Here is a 23,536-nt window from a genome sequence, read left to right as displayed (position 1 = left end):
AGGATGTTGTAGAGAAGTTAGAAAAACATGGTGAGTCCGAGATATTATCGTTGCAAATGGAGCCAGTTGAGCCAATTACTGACGGTGAAATTTTATAAGAGTACGAAATTGACCAAAACAATCAGCATGATACCCGGGAAAGTATACCTAATAACAAAGAGAAAAGAACCATTAAGGGCCTAGTTTATTATGGGTTTGAAGATATGGTTCTTTTTGCCTTGTTCATAAGGAGTGGAGTGAAAATGTGAGCATGTGGTGTAATGGGATTACCACAGCTACGATTTGCGGAAGCTTAGTCGAGCTAATGAATGAAGTTTATGTCCTAAAGGGGGGTGATTAGGACCTATTTAAAAGTAATGCTTATTTAAAATAATAATTGCCTAACTTAAACTAATTAATAATTAAACTAAGATAGACAATATAACTCTAAGGTTTCTAAGCCAAAAGAGGATCCAATCATATAGACTACAAACGATTTGTAAATAAACAACTAGTCTATATCCAGAGAGTGTATATGTGTGTATGTGGGATGTGTTAGCTACCAATCACTAAGCATTTATCTAATCATGCATGTAAAATGTAAACATTCAAACTCACAAGTATAATTAAACAATTGCTCAAATGACAATCTCAAACACAATCATATATAGTAGCTAGACTACTTGCTTACTCCACTCTCGGCGGACACACTCACCCATAAGTATACCGAATTTTACTATCGGTGGTTTTAAATCAGGTTCACCTCTAACCTTTAGAGCTCTACACAAGGACACTAACTTTATGCCTTACACAAGATCAAGGGTCCTACTGAAGAACTCAAGGCTTTAGGCCTTACACAAGAGCCAAAGTCATACATAAGAACTTGAAATTTAGACTCTAAAGTAGAGTCAAGGTCCTACACAAGAACCCGATATGTATTCTCCCACCAGAGGCTCCCACGAGAGACTTCAGTTGGATTTTCCTTAAGCTAACCAACAACATTGGTCCTATGAAAGAACCACGGATTTAGGCCTTACAAAAGAGTCAAGGTCCTACACAAGAACTTAGGATGAGTTTAGGACACAAACTTGCAATCTAACCTACACAAAGAAAGAGTAGAAACTTGAACTCTTACACATGACACTTCCTTGTCGGATTGAGTCCATTTTGTAACTCCGTCTTAAGTCGCTTAATCTCTGCTCTCTCATGCTTCAATTAGCTTCCCGATGCTCTCTCGATCATGCTGCCGCTACTTTGCTAAGGCTTCAACTCCACGATCATTCACCTTACATTTAATGCTCCTTCGAGGTGACCAAGGTGATAGGAGTGAGTTAATCTCCTACAACTAATGGGAAGTTATTTTTCCTAGGGGATTCAACTAGATGGGTCTCTTAGAAGATTTGGATAATGGTTTGCCAAGATATATTAAGTTCAATTTCTAGGAAATGGAGAAGTTCAAGCACATCTCCAATAGTGAGGTTGGAATCCTCATTAGTGTTGAAATCTCAAGGGAAATTGCTTGAAACTCAATGAAATAGAGGCATGGGATGAAGGATATGCATATGGAAAAACCCTACCTTTTATTGCTCCAAAAATCCATTATAAAGCCCAAGAATTGAATGCCCTTCATAAAAAGTTCAAGTTTCAACGGGGTGTGTGTGTGTTTGTGTGTGTGTATAAGACAGAAAACGACTATGCCGATGTCATCCAAAATGCCTTCAATGTCTTCGAAAGATTCTTCGATGTCATCAAACAATCCAGATAATATATAATTTTTATTTTTACTGGACATATCTGGAGTTAGACATCTTAGCAAGTTACCCTTATTAACAGGATTGATGAAACGTGCACATCATAGTGCCCCTATATATAAACTTATGACATGCCATCCCCATTGTCATTTGTGGTGTGGTCCACTTGAGTTGTAGACTTCCATAGGCTAGTCTAGCATAGGGAAATAAGCAAACCTCCGGTTATTCGTTACTCATTCGGGTAGCATGATAAGCTGGATACACAGGCCCTCAGAATTACACACGTGGCATATATTAACCTAAATAAAACTTAATTGATTTTCTTCCACCGTCGCAATATCAGATTTCTTTTCCGGAACAATCCCATCCTCTTATTCGTGGACTTGGACGCTTGTTTGTGGAACTAAGGACTGTTGGATAGTTTTCATTTTTCTAATGTCCAGTAAATTTCCACCAATCCAATGATCAGATCATCAGATAAGCTTGATTTTTAATTCATGATACATTTACACTAGTTACCATAATTTGGACCATTTAATTTTAATAGCTGTACGCTATATTTAAAATAATGTCTACATAACTTCTAAGTGCCTACGTACCATGCATCATACTGCTAGAGTATCAAAAGAGGCCGATTTCCTTGGAGCCAGTCCACCATAATTAGGAGTATCAATGGGTCCAGGGTTGCGCCTGAAAGTTCAGAATTTTCAATAGGGCCAGCCCGATGGCTTTGCTGAAACAATTTAAAATATGGGCCGAGACCTACCCCAGGCCTGGCTCGTTGACAGCCCTAACCATAATGTATACTTTATATCTTTTCTATTCCTCTGACCATAACATAGGAAAGAGTAGGGATTGGAGGGCCACCATTAAAAATCTTAAGGAGAAGAAGTTTTGGATCAATCTGATTTTGAATTTTGTTTTTTGTTTTTTTCCTTTTCTATTCTCCCTTCATCCAATTCATAGTGACCTCATGAACGGGCTTGCTGCAAATGAACATCACAGCAAGCCGTAGAAAGGTTTCAAACATGAGATCATCCATCTCATTGGTCTACAGTGCGGTCCACTTGAGATTTAAGACTTGGGATCATGCCATAAATTTGAACGAATAAACACATATGGACAGCATAGATATAACTCATTCATCGCCATGGCCCCACAAATAGGTTGGCCCCACCATGAGGATCACATTATGTAAAAATAGGTCCCATTTGCTCATCACATGGGCAAGAGAAAGTAGATAATTTCTAGCCATTAGTAAATAGTCTCATTTGCTCATCGCATGGCCCACCTTTGATTTAGTTTGGGCCCCACCTTTGACAGGGACAGTTGCCCTCCCTTAATAAGGGCAGTGAGAGAGGCTGCTTTGATATGCACTGTGGCCAAATCATAAAAAGTATGAAAGTAAAAGTCAAAAAAAAAATTATAAAAGAAAAAAAATATTGTTAAAATAAGTAACTTTTTGCATTAAGTTACTTTTATGATAGTGCTTACCAAATTAACTAGTGTTAAAAAGTAACTCAATGATTTAAAATAAGTTAAAAAGTAATTTATTTGGTTGTGTCCAAGAGGCCCTTAATAGCCGGATTATTAAGCCATGGGACCTACATCCTTTGCAAAAATCTCATTATTAACCCAACCCAACTCCTTTGGACCCTAAATGCACAAGGCCAAATTGTGCATGGGACCAAACTGACCAAACCAAACATGTAGTGTCAAGTGTGTCACATTTACATAGAGTGCTTTGACCCAAAAATCAAATAGGTCCACCCATTAAATGGCTAGGGCACATGCATCAATGGAATGCTAATGATTGGCATAGATCTTTCATATGCATATATTCCTTGAGGCTGTCAACAGGCTGTTATTGAGATTGGGTCCTTTCAAGTCTTATATCTTATTATTTAATACTCTATAAAGTTTTAATAGTAAAGTTATATATATTTAGGGGCCAACCCTCACTGGCTAGACTAGCCATTGGCTCCACATCCTTAACCACATCTCATTAGATTTAAATACGTTTTTACCTTTTCAGACTATAACATGTTTATTGGGCAGAGCAAGTCTAACTTGTATTCAATTAAGAATATAATTAAAATTGGCTGAGCGCATTGTGATGCTTACGTGAAATTCACCCCAATTATCAAGTGAGTCAACCATTGTGAGGCCCAAGGTGAAAAAAATCGGCCTCATCCACAATTCAGGTGAACAACACTATTAGAATAGTGTACAGGGCAACACTTACCCTCTATTTATTTTATTTTATTTTATTTTTTTCCCTTATGTGGTTTAACTAAATTATGGATGTTGGGTCTAGATTTCGAAGTTACAGTGGATTTATATAACCATCACAGAGGGCCCTGAAAATATAACTAAGGATTGACATCTGTCTATTATTAGTTTGTTTGGTGTGGGATTAATTCACAGTCAACTTGTTTTTCTTCCCTTAGCCCACGGTGGGATTATATATCTAATGGTCGTTGGCCTAAGGTGAGATTATATATCTAATGGTCAGTAGCCTAAGGTGGGATTATATATCTAATGGTTTGAGTGCATGGCACATACACACTATGGTAAGCCCCATCAAAAATTAAGAGTGGGCGTCTTATAAAATTCCATTATTTTATATATGGAATTTTACAAAATACCACCTCAATAATGTATTATTTACATTCTATACTGTTTTCATGAAGGTTTTTAATAAGCAACCTTATCAATGTGACAAATTATCACTGGAGTACTTTTTCTTAATGGAAGTTGGGTGTGTCATGCCCAAAAATCAAAACCATATCTGATTCAAATGGCTCACATCAAGGGGAAACAATTTCAAGGGTAAGTATTGTCATGTACCCTGTTGGTCTACTTGAATCATGGATAGGGCTGAGTTTTTTGAGCACTGGACCTAAAATGGGATGACTGACCTGATGGTGGGGGTGGATTTCACGGCTCACCCAAGCCGTCCAGCCAACCCAACTTCCCTTGTTGGTTATTGAAAGCCTTTCTGAAATGGATGCTACCCGGCCAGGCTGTAGCCACGAATGAGCAGAGGGGGGGGCATCGTGATGTATATGTGTATCCATGCCATCCATGCCTTTTCTTAGATCATTTTAAGGTGAGCTCAAAAATGAGGCAGATCCTACACCACATATAGCTCTTGCATTTAATGCTTTGTACATTTAATGCAACCCAATCTTACTATTTAGTGTGGCCCATTTGAGCTTTTGGGCTCAATCCTTAAAATGAGCCGGGAAAAGGGATGGCTTGGGTAAGAAGTCACACCAAGTTTCAGCCGTACACAAAACTCGGGTGGGCCCCACACAAGTGATTTTAAATGTTTTAGGCATAATTTCTCACAACTTCAGATGATGTGACCCACTTGAGTTCCGGATATGGTTTCTTTTTATGATATATCATAACCTAGAGGGGACCCACCAAATGCATGGTGTGGATGTCCAACATAGATCACGGTGGGTCCACAAAGCTCAGCCTGATTGGAAACTCCCATGAGGTTGATCTCATAGTACCATTTCACGTGTGTGTTGCAACACCCTTTCAAACACTAATTAGCTGGGCCAGGCTCATAAGCTATTGTACGGTCCAAATCCGCCCGATTAAAAAAATAAAAAAAAGGGCTTGAATTTTAATCTTAAGCTAGGCCCATAACAGCTAAAAGCCCAAAAGCTCAACCGGTAGAGTTGCAAATAGGATGGGTTGGGTTGGGTTGGGTTTGGTCGGGTTTAGGAGATCCTCGTACCAACCATTTAAGAATCTACTTCAAGTTTTGGACCTAGACTTGATCTATTAAAATTCAAAGCCAGTTTAGATTAGCTAGAAATCAAAAGCAGCCGACCCATTAATTTAAAAGGTCGATACTAGCCCCCCATACAAATCTGATCCGTTTGTCACTCGTTGCATTAAGGTCAGCAAGGATGTCGATGGGTACCCAAAGCCATGGGTACCCGATGGACTCGACCTACAAACCTGATCCAATTTTAACGAGTTCAGGTTAAATAAATTCGACTCAAGAAATCAGGTTGAGTTTGAGTGTAGACAATGAATTTATCCATACTTTTCTTTATTTATTTTTTGGTTTTCGGGTCAACCCAAAACGCATAATCTGGCTCAGCCCATTAATAACCAAAGTGAGCAGGTAGGGTTCAACACAAGCCCAACCTATTTATTTAAACAAACATATTTCCAGCTCGAACCTGATCAACTGCCCAAATAGTTTGGCCTGAAATACCACAAAAGCAAGTTGGGTCAGTTAACCTGCAAGCCAGCCTGACCTAGGCCTGAGGCCAACCCATTTTAAATTAGGTCTAGGCCCGTTGGTGGGTCTATATTAGGCCTAACTAAGCCCAACCCATTTAGGTCGAGATTCTAACCCACATGGAAATATGGCATGCTTGTTGCCTAATGTACGGTACAATTCCCGTGAGAAAAATAAATATAAAACAAAGTTCAAAAGTGAAATGGTTTCTTATCTTCATTGATTATTTCATACCTCGTTATTTTCATGCTCTTTAGTAGTGCCACTGTACCACAGGGAAAAAGAAAAGAAAAGAAAAGTTGAAAAACAACAGGAAATTGCTTTGACAAACAGTTCATGACTTGAAAGTAGCTATTCTGTATCAAACCAGCATTCATTTTTCAGGTAAAAATACTAAAATCTGAAATGCAAGGGGAAAAATGCGTGCGTGTGTAAAGCTGAATCTGGCCACAGGCAGCCACATGTTCATCTATAAAGAGTATGCATACCTTCTAACCAAGAGCCAGTCTAACATAAGCTTTCCCATATCCAATACAGAAGTTGAGCAATTTTGCCTTTTTTCTATCGGAAGCAAAGGCATCCTGAAATAAAGTGCAAAAAACTAGATTATAATTTCTCTACTTGTTAGGATACAGTGGGCTCCAGATTGCAACTATCTTACTTGAAGTTGGACTAAAGAGACCTATAACTAGAGTTGGGCCAGGTGGGTCCTCCCGTACCTGTCCATAATCATCCACAATGAGAGACTTTCCTGGTGTAGCTATAAATGCCTGCCAGGAGCATTAACGATCTTGTAACATCTTGAACAAAAATAAAGGCATTAAATATTCAGCATGGAGAACGGTCATAAACAAATCTTTTGAGGCAAGAAAGAAACTCTGGCAAATTTATAAACTTCTGATATATATTATATCTTTCCATTCTATTTTCACATTTCTTGTTTTCCATTTTATGATGACTTCATGAAGAATTGGAAGACTAATGGTTACCATCTTTCCTTCATATGATATATTATAACAATACATGGAGGATATAAGTGAGGAGATTCTACATAAAAAGAAAATGTGACCAACAACATGTACATATTAAAGCCTGTTTACATGTTGGCCGCTCCTTGAATTGGATTTGATTAGTTCAATCTTTTCCAGATTGGGTGGGGTAAGGAAACAAATTGGAAAAGCGAGAGCATCTTAACGTCTTTTTGCTTCACATAGGACATTTGGTTAAACCAAATTACCATCTCGTTCTGCTCAGAATCCCTTTGGATGAAATTCCAAAAAGGAACCACTGCTGAATGTAAACAAGCCCTTAGACAACTATCAAGTTATCTTTCATTTCTTTTTTTTTTCTTTTTCCAAGAAGAGAACTATATTCATTACATCAGAAGTGGGGAATGGAATTCCCAAAATACAGAAAAGGGCCTTGAAGCTCCAGATCAGTCAAGCTGAAGGACAATACAATCAGCAGCCCTGGCAGCCACGGTAAACAAAATGTTTAGCCCTGCAGCCAACTTGCTGTGTCAACTAATGTGTAACATGCATCTTCAGCTCTATCAGCAATGGTATCGATGCCAATATATACCAGGAAACACAGCTTGTCTAAGTTATCAGTGCCATAACAGCACAGCATAGCTATAATCAATATTATTATATCAAACTTCAAATTTCAGTAAACTTTTACATGGTAGAAGTATTAAAATTCGCCCACCTGAATCACATATGGCCCTTATTTTTGGGCCCTGTGCCTAAAATTTAGTATGGCATCTAACGATTGGAGTCGGTATCATATAATGATGGTGGGCCTGGTAAAAATCATGGGTAGACGTCTCTCTTCCAATTTGAACACAGGAGAAAAGAGGTCACCCTTCAATTTTGAGGGTCCACCTTGATGTGTATTTGAAATCCACTCCGACCATGAGATGTGTAATCTCACTATAGGCCTAGGACCAAAATATCTAGTCGACCTATGATTCATCTAGGGCCACAAAAGGAAAAAGTTGAGAGGTGTAATCACTGAAGAGGCTCATTTTTTGGATCCAAGATCTAAGATTGGCAAGCAGAAGTTGGAGCAGGAGTTTGAAGAGTGATTTGAGGTGGAAGAATTACCTGGCTATAATGATTATGCAGCTAAGTTCTTCTACTCTCTTTTGCCTTCGGGATTTGATCTTTTGATTCTATTCACATTGTGGTTCATTGGTACCATGATTCTTCATATTAAAACTGTAAGTTTTTGTCTCTTATTTGCAACTGGTACACATGCCATGTTGACTTGCATCTGATTCACAGTAAAACAACTTGGTGAGTGAAACAAAAATGTCATGGATCAGACTTCAAAGTACACAAGAAAGTTAGAGAAAAAATGTGAACAGCTCATGCCCCAGACTCGGTAACTGGACTCACAAGAAACCCGATAGCCGGTTCTGGCCGAAACAGCCTCCATAGTACCTCATTCTCGACTCCTGAAGTAGGTTCCGATCCTGGGATCCTACAAGGAAGATTTTCATAAATCATATATCTATTCCAATAAGAGCATACCCAAGATCACAGCAAGTAAATCTCAAAAATAACAAAGGCACACAGCGCAAAATCCACTATAAATTTGAGCTTTAGACATGATACAAGGCTGAAGAAAATGCATATGATAACAGAAGAAAGAAGGAAAGATCTGCAACACTGGGTCCTCAGCTCAACTCCTATCTAAACTCCGATGCTACGATGCCGACCTAAGATCTCCTGCACGCATCAATCGTGCATAAGCTTATAGAAAGCTTAGAAGGTGGTGAAAGTGTGTGACAATAGTGCGCAGAAGAATAATAGGGATATATGAAGGAAACATAATCAAAGTCAACACCACTAGCCTTACCAAGGTTGCCATGAATGCAAGAAGCTATACCAAAGCAGTACAATAATGCAGGAAGTCATACCAAGGCTATATAATACAATGAGTACTAGGCGCCATGCCAAGGTGATGCAATATAAGGCTTATACAGCCGATGCAAATGCAATGCGAAATGATGTCAGTCTTCATATCTAATCCACATATCAGTATTGTTCCATCATAAGGGATCTACCGGGGTCAAGTACACTGTAGGATGACTGCCGCTCTCCAGACCCACACAGTCAAACGAGCGTAGGAGACCTCACTACCCGCCCGTGGTCAGCCAATCAGCAGCAAGGCTCGACGGTAGTGGACTCATTCACGAGCTAGTCAAACTCAGCCTAACTATTGCCCTCTTTCTCTCAGGCAGGTAAGGCCACACCCCATCCCAACAGACTACATGACAGTGGGAGTTGCGGCCTAACGGTGTAAGGCCCTCGGACGCTCATGGTTCCACCTGGTCACGGCGCTGGGGCAAATCCTTGGTACCATGGAAGTTTTGGGGTTTTCACCCAAGGGCGTCCTATACACCCCATATGCTCAGGTAATATTTCCGGTTTCCAATCATGGCCATCCACAATGAATCTGTGGAAGCTACGGCCCTAAGGAAGCAAGGGGGAATATCCACATATTATGCAATACCAGATGCATGAATCACACAATCAACCATGCATAAATTCGAAGCATCTAACGTGCTCAAGAGGGGATGCTACGTCCCTCGGAGAAGGTAACATGCAATGCCCAATGGCACAACCATGACCACACACACACAGTGTCAATCAAGCATGCAATGATGTACATGGGTCATGAGGATGAATCTAGACACACTATGTGGCGATATATAATGTATTACACTCCTATCCAAGAAGGAACCAAGACTAGGTACTTCAGTATCCATAAGGAATCCCACCTCTAGTGGGGGCTCATTTACCTAAGGTAGCCCACGAGACTAAGCATACAAGCTACGGGTCTACGTAATACAGAAGGAGCCTAACAAGAGTCTAAGATGAGCATTCAATCACACTTAGATACAACCGGACCTAGAGGGGTCCATAATGGAGACATTTAACAATCATTCCCCAAAGGGCATAAGAACCATGAACTATATGGATAGAAGGCCTAAGGCCCACATTCAAGATCAAAAATAGGTGGTCACATATATATATATATATATATATATATATCCCTTATAATGGGCCATAAAAATAAAAAAATAAAAAAATAAAGGGGGGGGGGGGTGGTTTCTAATGCTACATTCAACAACATGGGCCCCAAGAGGGGAATTAAGGCCTAACGCTCAATTCTCAATGGTCATAAAATTCCATACATTAAGTTGGACTTGGTGGATAGCTTGCGTGCACAATATATGGCCCAAAAATAAGTTTTAAGTTTGGATGAAATGGGCCCCACTACATTAGCCTAATAACTAGCAATTTAAGCGAGCAACTAAGGGCCCAATACCATTCTTATCTTAGCCCACAAAGTCCATTAAAATGGTGAAAGTCATCCCAATATATGGCTGGGCCAAGCTGGGATGTCCATGCCCACTCTAGGCCCACTGGATGTGTCCCAAAATCTAATCTAAGATGGGGTCTTCATATGATCACTAAAAGGTGACCCAAAAGAATGCACTAGTAAAGCCCAATATAAGCATACAATAAGTATATAAGTTCTCAATATGGTGGGCCCCACAGCTAATAAAGTTTCAACCATAACAATGTACATTTAAGGCCTCTTGATAAATTTTTAGCTCGCTTAACTTCCTGGACCTGCTAAAGTCCAGAAATTTGTCAACTATATGGAAATAATCTCATGAAGGCCAACAATATTCATAGGGGGGGCCCCACCAGATGGAGGGTGTGTATACATCATAAAAGATCAAGTGGGCCTGCTACTGGACTGTGAGTCTACCAACAACCCAAGGCAGAGAGTGCCTCCATGATCGGGCGATCCAAGGCTTGGATGGCCTGGACCAAACATACGTTAAGGTAGGCTCCATATACATTCATATTGAGCCTTAAATAAATGGCCTATGATCTATGGTGGGCCTTTAACCATCCATAGAGGAACTTATGGGCCTACCTTAGGATCACCCAGGAGGACATCCAACCTCAATTGGTTCCCAAGAGGTAGCTCGCCTCTAACTAAATACAAATTAAGGCCCAAAGCATATACCAATCCATGGGCCTAGTGGGCAATCATACAAAGCCCAACTCATAAGCAATATCGTGGGCCCATAGGCAAGGTTGGGCCCAAGCATAAAGGTCATAAACCCACATATTATGGTGGGCCTAACGGGCAACCCATTATTCAAGGCATATGGGCAAATCCTCATGTTTAAATCAAGTGAATTGGGCCTTACATCTCGGCCCAAATACAAGGTTAATTTGGTGGGCAACTAAAGGCCCAACTACTTGTGTACTTTGGCCCATAAACCCATCATAATATGTAGTGAAATATTAGCCCAAAGGTCCAATGGATCTATCTAGAAAGTTCCAGCCCAACTGGACCTAGAGAATCCAACAATTAGCTATGTACATTGATCCAACAAAAATCCAACTAGAGTGGGCCTCAAATGTGCATTAATTAAGCTCAAAGGCACATTTGGGAAAAGGCAAGATATGTGCATAAAACATCCTTAAATCTAGTGGGTCATGCTGCCCCAAAACATGCCATTAAGGGCTACCAATTTGGGCCTATTGCTGAAATTTCGGCCCACCTGTTTTCTGGGCTTGCTGGAGTTCAGCAATAATCAATTTATTTAAGTATTTTGTTTCCCTGGTGACCCACACATATCACTGTGGGTCCCACCAGGTGAGAGGAATGGATGAAACACATAACTCAAGGGGACCATGCTGCTGGACTGGACGTCCAACAGGAGCCCAATGGGCTGGGCGTCCTATGGTGGACGGTCCATGGGGTTGGGACATCTTTGATATGTTTTAGGGGCTAACGTCCAAGCCCCAACGACCGTCCACCTTAGGACGCCCAGCCCATTGGGCTGGTCCCCTTGAGTTATGTGTTTCATCCATTCCTCTCACCTGGTGGGACCCACAGTGATATGTGTGGGTCACTAGGGAAACAAAATACTTAAATAAATTGATTATTGCTGAACTCCAGCAAACCCAGAAACAGGTGGGCTGGAATTTCAGAAATAGGCCCAAATTGGCAGCCCTTAATGGCATGTTTTGGGGCAGCATGGCCCACCAGATTTAAGGATGTTTTATGCACATATCTTGCCTTTTCCCTAATGTGCCTTTGAGCTTAATTAATGCACATTTGAGGCCCACTCTAGTTGGGTTTTTGTTGGATCAATGTACATAGCTAATTGTTGGATTCTCTAGGTCCAGTTGGGCTGGAACTTTCTAGATAGATCCATTGGACCTTTGGGCTAATATTTCACTACATATTATGATGGGTTTATGGGCCGAAGTACATAAGTAGTTGGGCCTTTAGTTGCCCACCAAATTAACCTTGTATTTGGGCCGAGATGTAAGGCCCAATTCACTTGATTTAAACATGAGGATTTCCCATATGCCTTGAGTAATGGGTTGCCCGTTAGGCCCACCATAATATGTGGGTTTATGACCTTTATGCTTGGGCCCACGATATTGCTTATGAGTTGGGCTTTGTATGATTGCCCACTAGGCCCATGGATTGGTATATGCTTTGGGCCTTAATTTGTATTTAGTTAGAGGCGAGCTACCTCTTGGGAACCAATTGAGGTTGGATGTCCTCCTGGGTGATCCTAAGGTAGGCCCATAAGTTCCTCTATGGATGGTTAAAGGCCCACCATAGATCATAGGCTATTTATTTAAGGCTTAATATGAATGTATATGGAGCCTACCTTAACGTATGTTTGGTCCAGGCCGTCCAAGCCTTGGATCGCCCAATCATGGAGGCATTCTCTGCCTTGGGTTACTGCTGGACCCACAGTCCAGTAGCAGGCCACCTGATCTTTTATGATGTATACACACCCTCCATCTGGTGGGGCCCCCCTATGAATATTGTTGGCCATCATGAGATTATTTCCACATAGTTGACAACTTTCTGGACTTTAGCAGGTCCAGGAAGTAAAGTGAGCTGAAAATTTATCAAGAGGCCTTAAATGTACACTGTTATGGTTGAAACTTTATTAGCTGTGGGGCCCACCATATTGAGAACTTATATACATGTTGTATGCTTATATTTTTATAATCTTTGGGCTTAACTAGTGCATTCTTTTGGGTCACCTTTTGGTGATCATATGAAGACCCCATCTTAGATTAGATTTTGGAACATCCAGTGGGCCCAGAGTGGGCAGGGACGTCCTAGCTTGGGCCAGCCATGTATTGGGCTGACTTCCACCATTTTGATAGACTTGTGGGCTGAGATAAGGATGGTATTGAGCCCTTGGTTGCCCGCCTAAATTGCTAGTTACTGGGCTGAAGTAGTGGGGTCCATTTCATCCAAACTTAAACTTATTTTTGGACTATACATTGTGTACGCAGGCTGCCCACCAAATCCAACTTAATGTATGGAATTCTATGGTCATTAGGAATTGAGCCTTGGGCCTTAAGTCCAATCTTAGGACCCATGTTGTTGAATATAACATTAAACCCCTTTTCTTATGGCCCATTATGAGGGATATATATGTGATCACCTATTTTTTATCTTGAATATGGGCCGTAGGCCTTCTATCCATATGGTTCATGGTTCTTATGTCTTTTGGGGAATAGTAGTTAAATGTCTCCATTATGGACCTCTCTAGGCCCGATTATATCTAAGTGTGATTGAATGCTCATCTTAGATTCTTGCTAGGCTCCTTCTGTATTACTTAGACCCGTAGCTTGTACGCTTAGTCTACCCCGGGTAAATGGGCCCCCACTAGAGGTTGGATTCCTTATGGATACTGTCTAAGTACCTAGTCTTGGTTCCTTCTTGGATAAAAGGAGAGTAATACATTGTATATCGCCACAGTTTCTGGTTCATCCCCATGACCCATGTACATCATTGCATGCTTGGTTGACACTGTGTGTGTGGTCATGGTTGTGCCATTGGGCATTGCATATTACTTTCTCCGAGAGACGTAGCATCCCCTCTTGAGCACGTTGGATGCTTGGAATTTATGCATGGTTGATTGTGTGATTCATGCATCTGGCATTGCATAGTATGTGGATATTCGCCCTTGCTTCATCAGGGCCGTAGCCTCCACAGATTCATCATGGATGGCCATGATTGGACACCGGAAATGTTACCTGAGCATATGGGGTGCATAGGATGCCCTTGGGTGAAAACTCCAAAACTTCCATGGTACCAAAGATTTGCCCCAGTGCCATGACCGGGTGGAACCATGAGCGCACGAGAGCCTTACACCGTTAGGCCGCGACTCCCACTGTCGTGTAGTCGGTTGGGTTGGGGTGTGGCCTTACCCACCTGAGAAAAAGAGGGCAATAGTTAGGCTGAGTTTGACCAGCTCGTGAATGGGTCCACTACCGTCGAGCCTTGCTGGTGATTAGCTGACCACTGGCGGATAGTGAGGTCTTTTACGCTCGTTTGACTGTGCGGGTCTGGAGAGCGGCAGTCATCTTGCAGTGTACTTGACCTCGGTAGATCCCTTATGATGGAACAGTACTGATATGTGGATTAGATGAGGATTGACATCACTTCGCATTACATTTGCATCGGCTGTATAAGCCTTATATTGCATCGTCTTGGCATGGTGCCCAGTACTCATTGCATTATATAGCCTTAATATGGCTTCCTGCATTATTGTACTGCTTTAGTATAGCTTCTTGCGTTCATTGCAGCCTTGGTAAGGCTAGTGGTATTGGCTTTGATCATGTTTCCTTCATGTATCCCCTATTATTCTTTTGCGTACTATTGTCACACACTTTCACCACCTTCTAAGCTTTCTATAAGCTTATGCACGATTGATGCATGCAGGAGATCCTAAGTCGGCATTGTAGCAATGGAGCTTGAATAGGAGTTGAGCCAAGGAACCCAGTGTTGCAGATCCTTCTTTCTTCTGTTATCATATGTATTTTCTTCAGCCTTGTATCATGTCTAAAGCTCAAATTTATAGTGGATTTTACGATGTGTGCCTTTGTTATTTCTGAGATTTATTTATTGTGATCTTGGGTATGCTCGTATTGGAACGGATATACGGTTAGGAAAATTCTCCTTGTATGATCCCAGGATCGGAACTTGCCTCAAGAGCCGAGAATGGGATACTATGGAGGTTATTACGGCCAGAACCGGCTATCGGGTTCCTTGTGAGTCTGGTTACTGAGTTTGGGGCGTGACAGGAGTTGGTATCAATACATTGAGTGCAGTATTGTGTTGTTTCACTGATAAGTAATAATTTACAATTACTTTGAGCTATTTAGTATAATGCTATAAACCTATAAACTTACAAGGTCAAATCTGCATGGACATTTACCATTGCTGTAGGCATTTCTAAGGACTGCTACCGCATTAGAAAGATGTTGGTCACATCTTTGAAAAATAATCCACTTTATCAAATAAGAAAAGGAAAAAACACTGAAAAATAAAAAAAAGAGAGCAGGTTGTTAGTGGCTATTCAAAACGAGGTACAATTTAGAGAGCTAATGGTCCAAGCTCATAGTAGAAATTTGAATTAAATCAGGGCTAAGCCCGTTATTGGGTCTATATCACAGGCCCAAGCCCAAGCTGTTCAGGTCAGGACTGGAACCACAGGCCTATGATAAATCAGCATGTGAGCTCACATTTTGTAGACATCCCATCCAAGTATTAGGTGGGCCCCATCATGTAGATGCTCAGCCCTGACATCAGAGCTGGACAAATCAGCATGTAAACAAATGCATGTGCTAAAACCATGGACAACCTAGAAAAAAATTGCCAAGCTTGTTTAAACCATCCACCATTTTCATCTATGTGGCCTAACTGATGATTTAACCATCCTCACAGTTATTTACATGGTAGAGCACACCTGATACATGGCTCAGATGTCCTGCACATTTTCCAGGTTAGCATGTATCCACTTGCGGAAGTGCATGTGGAGCCAGCAAACATCCCTGACACATGGCACAGATGTCCTGCACGTGTAAGGTTAGCACATATCTGCTTGTAGAAATGCAAGCAGATCTAGCAAACCTCTTTACAATCCATGCACTCTGCATTCCTTTGGCTTCTTTAGCATGAGAGAGGTGAATTCTACAGGTGTTATTACTGTTGTTGGAATTGCCGGTAAGTAATAGTGGTATAGAGATATCGATATAACAACAATTGGGAGATGAACTCCTGCTAAATAATCATTGCTATACAGACAGGTTTATTTTGGGGAGGAAGAACTAGAAAGGAAAAAAAAAAAAACCCCGCTAATTTTTCATGCTCGAGTCTCAGCACATGTTGTCCGCAACTTGAGAACTCTGAATACCACAGAATGATCTTCGCTGCAGCTTCTTGTTGGTAGTTGTGAAGAGCTGGCCCATGTTTACCTCACAGGTGGCACAGTTGGTGATTGCCCATTTGTATATAGAGAAACAGTTCACAATCATTTTCTTTCAATCTAGAAGAAGCCTATTGAGAAAATTACTGAAAACTCCCCATTTGGGGCAACCATTCTAAGCTATCAGATTCTAAACCAGCTACAACCAAATAGCTGCGAGAGGCAAACATGATAAATTGATGGGTCTGGAGGAGAATCCAGTATGGACAACACACATGATCAGACTTGACAGGAGGTGTGACCTAACACTAACTCGGGCACCTGAACCCAATTTCTTAACAGGTCCAATAAATGGGACCCGCACCATTAACATCGGGTCGGATCCAACAAGTACCTGGATCCACGGGTCCGGGTACTCATTGATTGTCCTCTGGTTTTTTCACATTGTGTAAGTAGCGTATTGCTTCTGCTAATCGAGCACCACGTGAGTCTAACTTTCATGAGATCTGCCCAAGCGCTCAGGTATGTTGCTCATGTTTACCCAGGAATCCAAAAATCATAATGCTTCTCTAGTAAATCTACCCAACTAGACCGACGAGAATTGAGTGGGTCAATCAATGTGACCTAACGCTAACTAAAGCACTCAAACCCGATTTCTTAATGGGTTCAATAAATGGGACCCAGACAATTAAAATCAGGTTAGGTCCAAGAAGTACCCAGCCTTGTGGGTCCGGGTACTCATCAACCATCCCTCTGGTTTCTTTCCCTCCCTTGCTCCCTTAGCCCAACCCTTCAGGGTTCCTTGCTACTAACTGAATCTCTTGTTTGAACTTGCAACCCATCTTCGTTTTAAGGGGGGGGGGGAGATAGGCCCCGGCCATCTCAAACTCTTTGGCGAACAAAGCTTTAAAAGAAGGCAAGGCAAACAATTTCCAGGGTTAAAATTGCATACAAAGGTTACTGTAGCAGTAAAGAACTTGAATAAGCATGCTGCACACGTAATCCAACAGCAATACATTCTAAGGGCTAGAAATGTAGGAATACTGAAAAGAGTACATAGTATCTATCTTTTATTATTGGCATTTCATTCTATTTTGTGCAGCAATTAGCCTATTACTATTAACAAGGCAAGCGAAAAGTCCAAGCCTTCGAACAATGTAACCCACATTTTGTTCATCATGCATGAATGAAACCCAAAGGTTCTCTGAAAATATCAAGGCAAATCAGTGGACATACATGCACCTAGCAGGTCTACAAAATATATGCTCTAACTAACCAACATCCAGGAGAAGAATGCAATCTCAAATAAATTGTGGAATTAGATGAAATGGATCAAGTGAAGGACAATATGAGGCTAATTAAACCAAAAGTATTCATCAGAAGGCTTCACTGGATCATCCTAGTGCTTCTCCACAGTGTCTTGAGCCACATGAGTTATATGTGCTCTAATTTTGCACCTACAAGAAGTAGAAGTTGTCAATTCATCCAGTTCATTAGTTAATATCAGAGTTAAAACCTCAATCAATTACTACAAAAAATAAAAATAAAATAAAAAAACCATCGCCTTAGCTTGGTCAAATCAAGAATCAGGTTGAATAAATGGGTAATGTGTGTATTTCAGAGCCAGAAGTATTCGATTCAACCAAAACTTAAATAAGCTTTAAGTATCAAACTGAACTGAAAAAGAAAAAAAGAAAAGAAAAAAAGAATCAAGCAAGTGCCCAAAAAGCTCAATTAAATACTTGGAGAACTCAATCCAGTGCTTAAGCTAAATTTCAAAAGAAGTCAAACTCTGGCACTTATGAGAGTTGAGTTTCGAGTGACTATATATAAATTTCAAAATACCACCAATGCACTTGTTATGAAGTCCTATATATAATTAGGATCAAAGGCAAAAAGGATAAAAACACCACCAATACACTTGTTATGAAATCCTATACAATTAGGATCGAAAGAAGAAAGGATAACCAGAAATATGTGTGCCATCATGCATAAACAAACCAAATAGGAAGATAAGGATGGGAGCATACATATCATTCATATAAGCATGAAAGCAATGGCAATCAAGAATAGTATCTGAAATATAAAAAATGAAAAATGCATGCTGAATGATTGAAATAGTATGTTTACAATCTCAAATCATGCACGTCATCCACATTCAGAAACAGAAAGATAACAACGAAGAGCCACAGATACCAGCTGCAGATGATGTTGACAATGAGTGAAGACGAGTTTGTCCTGAAAATACAGATGAATAGCTACAACAGGACAGGATGAACAAAGAGGGGCAAAGGTTACCTTTTTACCAACAACTTTCTTAAAATAAGTTTCGAGTACCCACATCATGTACTTGTGAAAATCAAATTTTGGGTTTGAACTGCAATGTTTCTGGAACAGAAACAGTATATCCAACTTGCTAACAGAAGCATAAAATTGATTGAAAAATAGCCTCTTCAACCAAGAAAGAAAAGAAAGTACACAAGCGTCTGTACTTTTGAGCAATGCTCATAGGCAACATGCCCACAATTTACATGGTCGGATAGGAGTACACACACATACCACATGTAAGGAGGATGACTCGCGACCATGCTATCTAGCTCACGTCATCGACGATTGCTAGGCTTGGGCATGGGCTGATGACTACAATAACAATCTGTCGAGCTTAGACATCTAGATGGGAACCATCCAACAAACAGGCCCCATGAGTGTTTTGTTATCTTAAACATATTACTATCAAGTATCAACATCAAGCTCATGTATAACTAATTCATTCTTTTTTAAAAGGTACAACTATTCCTAAGTTAATTGGATTTTAAAATGAAACAATATATAATATTTGATTATTCAAACGAAGTTTCATGCATGGAACAAATAATCACATAGAAAAAAAAATCAAATTAAAGGAAAAGCCTGACCTCCAAGGTACTCTAACGACAAGATGAAGATTATCGCAAAGGGTACATGAGTCATGTTTTGTCATTCACTCTATCACGGACCATATTCGCAGTTAAATAATAGGTCCTCGGGCCTTCTTCTTAGTACCTTACCCCATGTCCTTTTGAACCTTCCTCTTGACCTTCTGGAGCCTTCAACTTGAACCAACTCACTCCTAACTGGTGTAGTGCTTGTTCTCCGTCACTCATGACCGAACCATCAAGTCTACTTTCCTCATCTTATTACTTATTGATGCTACTCCTAAGTTCCCTCAAATGGATCCACTTCTAATTCTATCCTTCCTCATCTTACCACTCATCCATCTCAACATACTCATTTCAACTATGTTCATGAATGTTGTTCCTTGACTACCCAACATCCTATCCCATAAAGCATGGGGGGTCTTTATAACTATCCTATAAAGGTTGCCCTTCAGTTTGATTGCTATGTGAGGATCACATAATACTCTAAAGGCACATCTCCAATTCTTCCACCCAAGTTGAATTCTATGAGCAACGTCATCGTTGATCTCTCCACCCTCACAATTATCCACCCTAGATATCGAAAATAGTCATGTTGGCATACTTCTTGGTCAACAACCTTAACTAATTCCTCATTTCCACTCCTAATTTTAAAACCTTTAGATTTTAAGGCATCCTTCCACAGTTCTAAATTTTTTTATGTCCTCCCTTATCCCACCAATCAAAACTATGTCATCTACAAACAACATAAACCACCATGGGAACTCTTCATGTAAATGCATTGTTAAATAGTTCGTAACCAGTGCAAAAGGATATAGGCTCAATTTTGACCCCTGGTGTAAGCCTACAATGATTGAAAATCACTTGTCCCTCCACCAGTAATCCTCACATTTGTTACTTCCCGCTCTTTTTTCTTTTTCTTTCTTAAGGATGTTACTACCCCATCATACATCTTTAATCATGTCAACATATCTTCTTTCCCACTAGCTACCAGATTAACTCTCTACAGACCATATCAAGTGCTTATCTACACCAACAAAGTCCATGTGAAGATCCTTCCACCTCTCCCTATATCTCTCCATCAACTAAAAATGAAAATAGCCTCAATAATTGACCCTCTTGACATAAATTCAAATAATAATAATAATAAAATTTAAAATTTAAAATTAAAATTTAAAAAAAAAAATCTGATACATTCATCTCCCACCTTACCTTTGTTTGATCACTCTCCTAGAGCTTCATAGTATCACTCATAGGTGTAATATCATGATAGTTGTGGCTTAGTGCAACTCCACATATCTCCTTTATTCTTATAAATCGGAACCATTGTAATTTTTCTTCATTCATCTCTAGCAATTTTTTATATTATAATATTGTTGAACAAATTTTTCAACTAAATTAAGCTAGTATCTCCCATGAACTCCAAATCTATACCAATATACCATCTGTTCCTAGTGCCTTTCCTATCTTTGTCTTTCTCAAAGCTTCTTTTATTTCAAATATCCCAATGATACAAAAGTATCTATGGTATCCGACGTCATTTGTGTTAATGACTTTTATCCTATGCTCTTAGAAGAGTTGATCATTTAACAAGTTCTGGAAATAGCATCTCCATCTCTCATTAATCTCACTGTCTTTAACCAATACCCTTTAGTCATTACTCTTAATACATCTAACCCTTCCTCTCATTTTTTTGAGTTTGCATACATCTTTCTCAACTTCTTTATCCTCAATCTATTATAAAGATCATCAAATGCTTTAAGTAGCAAACAAACATACAAATCAATTTCCCATCCTTAGGATTCTTCTAAATTGGAAGCTTCACACCAGCTTCCTACCCAATCTTGAAAAACAACTGCGAAACTAAGCATTCTTGTCCATGACCAGCGTAAAGATATTGTGGAATTAGGGCAACAATATGCAATCCCCACATCAAATATTTGTCCAACGGTGCACCATAATTCCACTGCCCACTTTATATCTAATATGTCCTCTCAACCCAGCCAGCATCAGAGCATTTAGCAGAGATGGTAGAGGTGTAACTATGCTGGAGTTCTTAGGCCGAATTGGAATTTGTGACCCCAACTTCACTAAGGCAGGTGTCAAACCAGCAATTGATCACTTTTTTTTTTAAAGATGCAATTGGTCAGAATTTTATCTCATTGTTGGTTACAGGAGACTCAAGGAACAATCCATTGGATGATTACTGGTAGACCTCGTTGGAGATTATCGGACTGAGGAAGTGGTTGATGTATCATCATCATTCTCAGTGTCATTTCTATTGTTAGTACATTCAGCTAACTTTGAGGCTGATAGGCTAGCCAAGGAGGTTTTATGTGTGCTTGGTACCGTCATTTAGGACAGGTGTGATGACTTCTAGTTTGTCTTTTTTATGTTTTGCATTACCAGTATCTATATTGATTACTCCCAATGGATGTTGGTTTGCATATTCTGTTTTTACTTTTTTGTTTCTTAATAAAGTTTCCATTCATCCAAAAAAAAAGATATTCTGGAAGTTGTGAAAGACATTTAGTTGTAGGCAAGTTCGACTACTAAAAGTTAAATTTCTGGAATCTTGGTGCAAGATCCTCTTAATTTTCTGAAATCTTGGTGCAGGATCTTCTGACTTCTTGTCGCTCCCACTTGGAATCATGCTTCAGACTCACGCTCCAGCTTCCTAGCCTTCTATACTTGTTAAAATTTTGAAATAGATGCTTCCCTCGTAATGTGTAGATGAGCTGGTAGAAACTGTAGTGTGCGTGAGTGATCTAGGGTTCAATCCCTGGTAGTGTTACCTTTCAAATAAATAAATAACAGATGCTTCCTTGTGCTTTCACTAGAATCTAGTGTCGCCTGGCTTCACACTACATCTAACTATATTCTGTAATGCAATTGATTTTTTGAAATTCCAGGCATGGTATTAGGATTGTCTTAGAATCATAAAGTTGGATTATTGATTTGTTTCAAATGTAAAGAAACATAGGCCTAAGGGAGTGACGAATTTGAGATTTTTTTTAGCCATTCGATCATTTTTAGGTTTCTCCTAGCCCTAACTGTGTCCTTCCCGTGAACTATCAGATCTCATGTTCTTTCTCTAAAATCCCTACTGCCTTAATTATCCTTGGTGAGATGCAAAACTACTCATTACACCAATTAAAGATTTATATAATCAGAAGGGGCCACTGTCAAAGAAACATCTACATAAAATACGTACCGTTGCAGATAATTCATCAAGTAGTGGTCCTCAAAATGCCAATAGCACTACAAAAATAGCATCCCAACATCATGAACCTCTTGAAGCCTTGATCCTTGTAATTTAGGAAAATTACTAAGATTTCATGGGCTAGAGCGATACTTCTTCTACACCTCCAGCTCCATAGAGGGCGGCAATGGGTCATTCTCGTAGGGGAACCCACTCCAGTACAAAGATGTGCCCAAATCACTCCGATACATCACCACCACCTTCCCCATAAACCCCTCTAAAATCTTCCAAAACCGCCTCTCAATCAATGAGCTGCCAGTTGGCCCCATTATCCCCAACCACCTCCTCTTCGCAACACCTCTTCTCCTTGACGACCTTATCGTACCCACCAAAACGCTTGAGCACATTGAAGAGGTAGCAGAGGCTAAGATCCTCGCCCTTGAAGACGACAACAGCAACCCACTTCTCGAGCTTGCAGCTAAAGTGGTTCTCAAGGAAGCAGGTGTAATCTAGTTCGAAGGTGGCCAGGACGCAGGCAGATGGGTGGAAATGGAGACAGGAATAGCCTGGGATTTGGTGGGGAAGGTGGAGGAGGAGATGTCGAGGGTGAAGGGTGGGCCCAGCTCTTGAGGGGAACCATGCGACAGATGCCGTGGGATTTGGCCTCAGGTTGGATCCTGGAGATGTAGGAGACCGGGTCCTGGAATTCATATTCGAAAGGGTAGTAGACAGGGGCTTGGGGGAGAGCTAGGGTTTGGGATAAGGTGCTGGCGCAGTGCCTTTAAGAAGCCTTTCTCTGCTGCCCGAGGACGGCCTTTTCCAATTGGAGAGAGCGAGAGAGGGTTCTTGGGCAGGGCAAGAGAGAGAGAGAGAGAGAGAGAGAGCGCGCAAGACGGTCGACAAAAGACCGTTGCGTGAGAGAGAGAGAGAGAGAGAGAGAGAGAGATATTTGAACTGGAGCCGATGTTTGCTTCAAGACATAAGCAAACCACTTATATGATACACGGGCGGAGAATGAAGCTTGATATGCAGGCGCTCAGAATTATTGACGTGGCATATATTGACTCAAATAAATCTGACTAGATTGTTCATCCCACTGTTTCCAAGCTACAGTCCAAACATCAGTTTGTT

At 40.5% G+C, this 23,536-nt stretch overlaps 1 long non-coding RNA gene across 7 annotated transcripts; it reads right to left on the bottom strand.

Annotated features, from left to right (window-relative positions):
* Positions 1-2,732: 2,732 nt before the first annotated feature.
* On the bottom strand, positions 2,733-23,327 carry LOC131254820 (uncharacterized). 7 transcript variants are annotated; one of them, XR_009175911.1, is made up of 8 exons: positions 22,418-23,327; positions 18,848-18,958; positions 15,606-17,745; positions 15,299-15,399; positions 8,106-8,274; positions 6,489-6,770; positions 6,235-6,265; positions 2,733-3,106 (listed from the first exon to the last, which is right to left on the bottom strand). It is a non-coding gene; the product is annotated as an uncharacterized LOC131254820 (long non-coding RNA). The 7 variants fall into 7 exon arrangements; XR_009175913.1 differs by lacking the exon at positions 18,848-18,958 and having other exon boundaries at positions 2,735-3,106; positions 6,489-6,581; positions 6,662-6,770; positions 22,418-23,326; XR_009175915.1 differs by lacking the exon at positions 18,848-18,958 and having other exon boundaries at positions 2,735-3,106; positions 6,489-6,581; positions 6,662-6,719; positions 22,418-23,325.
* Positions 23,328-23,536: the final 209 nt, after the last annotated feature.

The sequence above is a fragment of the Magnolia sinica genome, chromosome 9 (genome assembly GCF_029962835.1).
Source record: "Magnolia sinica isolate HGM2019 chromosome 9, MsV1, whole genome shotgun sequence".
Lineage (NCBI taxonomy): Eukaryota > Viridiplantae > Streptophyta > Magnoliopsida > Magnoliales > Magnoliaceae > Magnolia > Magnolia sinica.
The sequence above is the reverse complement of the archived record's forward strand: the minus strand, read 5'-3'. Positions and strand labels throughout refer to the sequence as shown.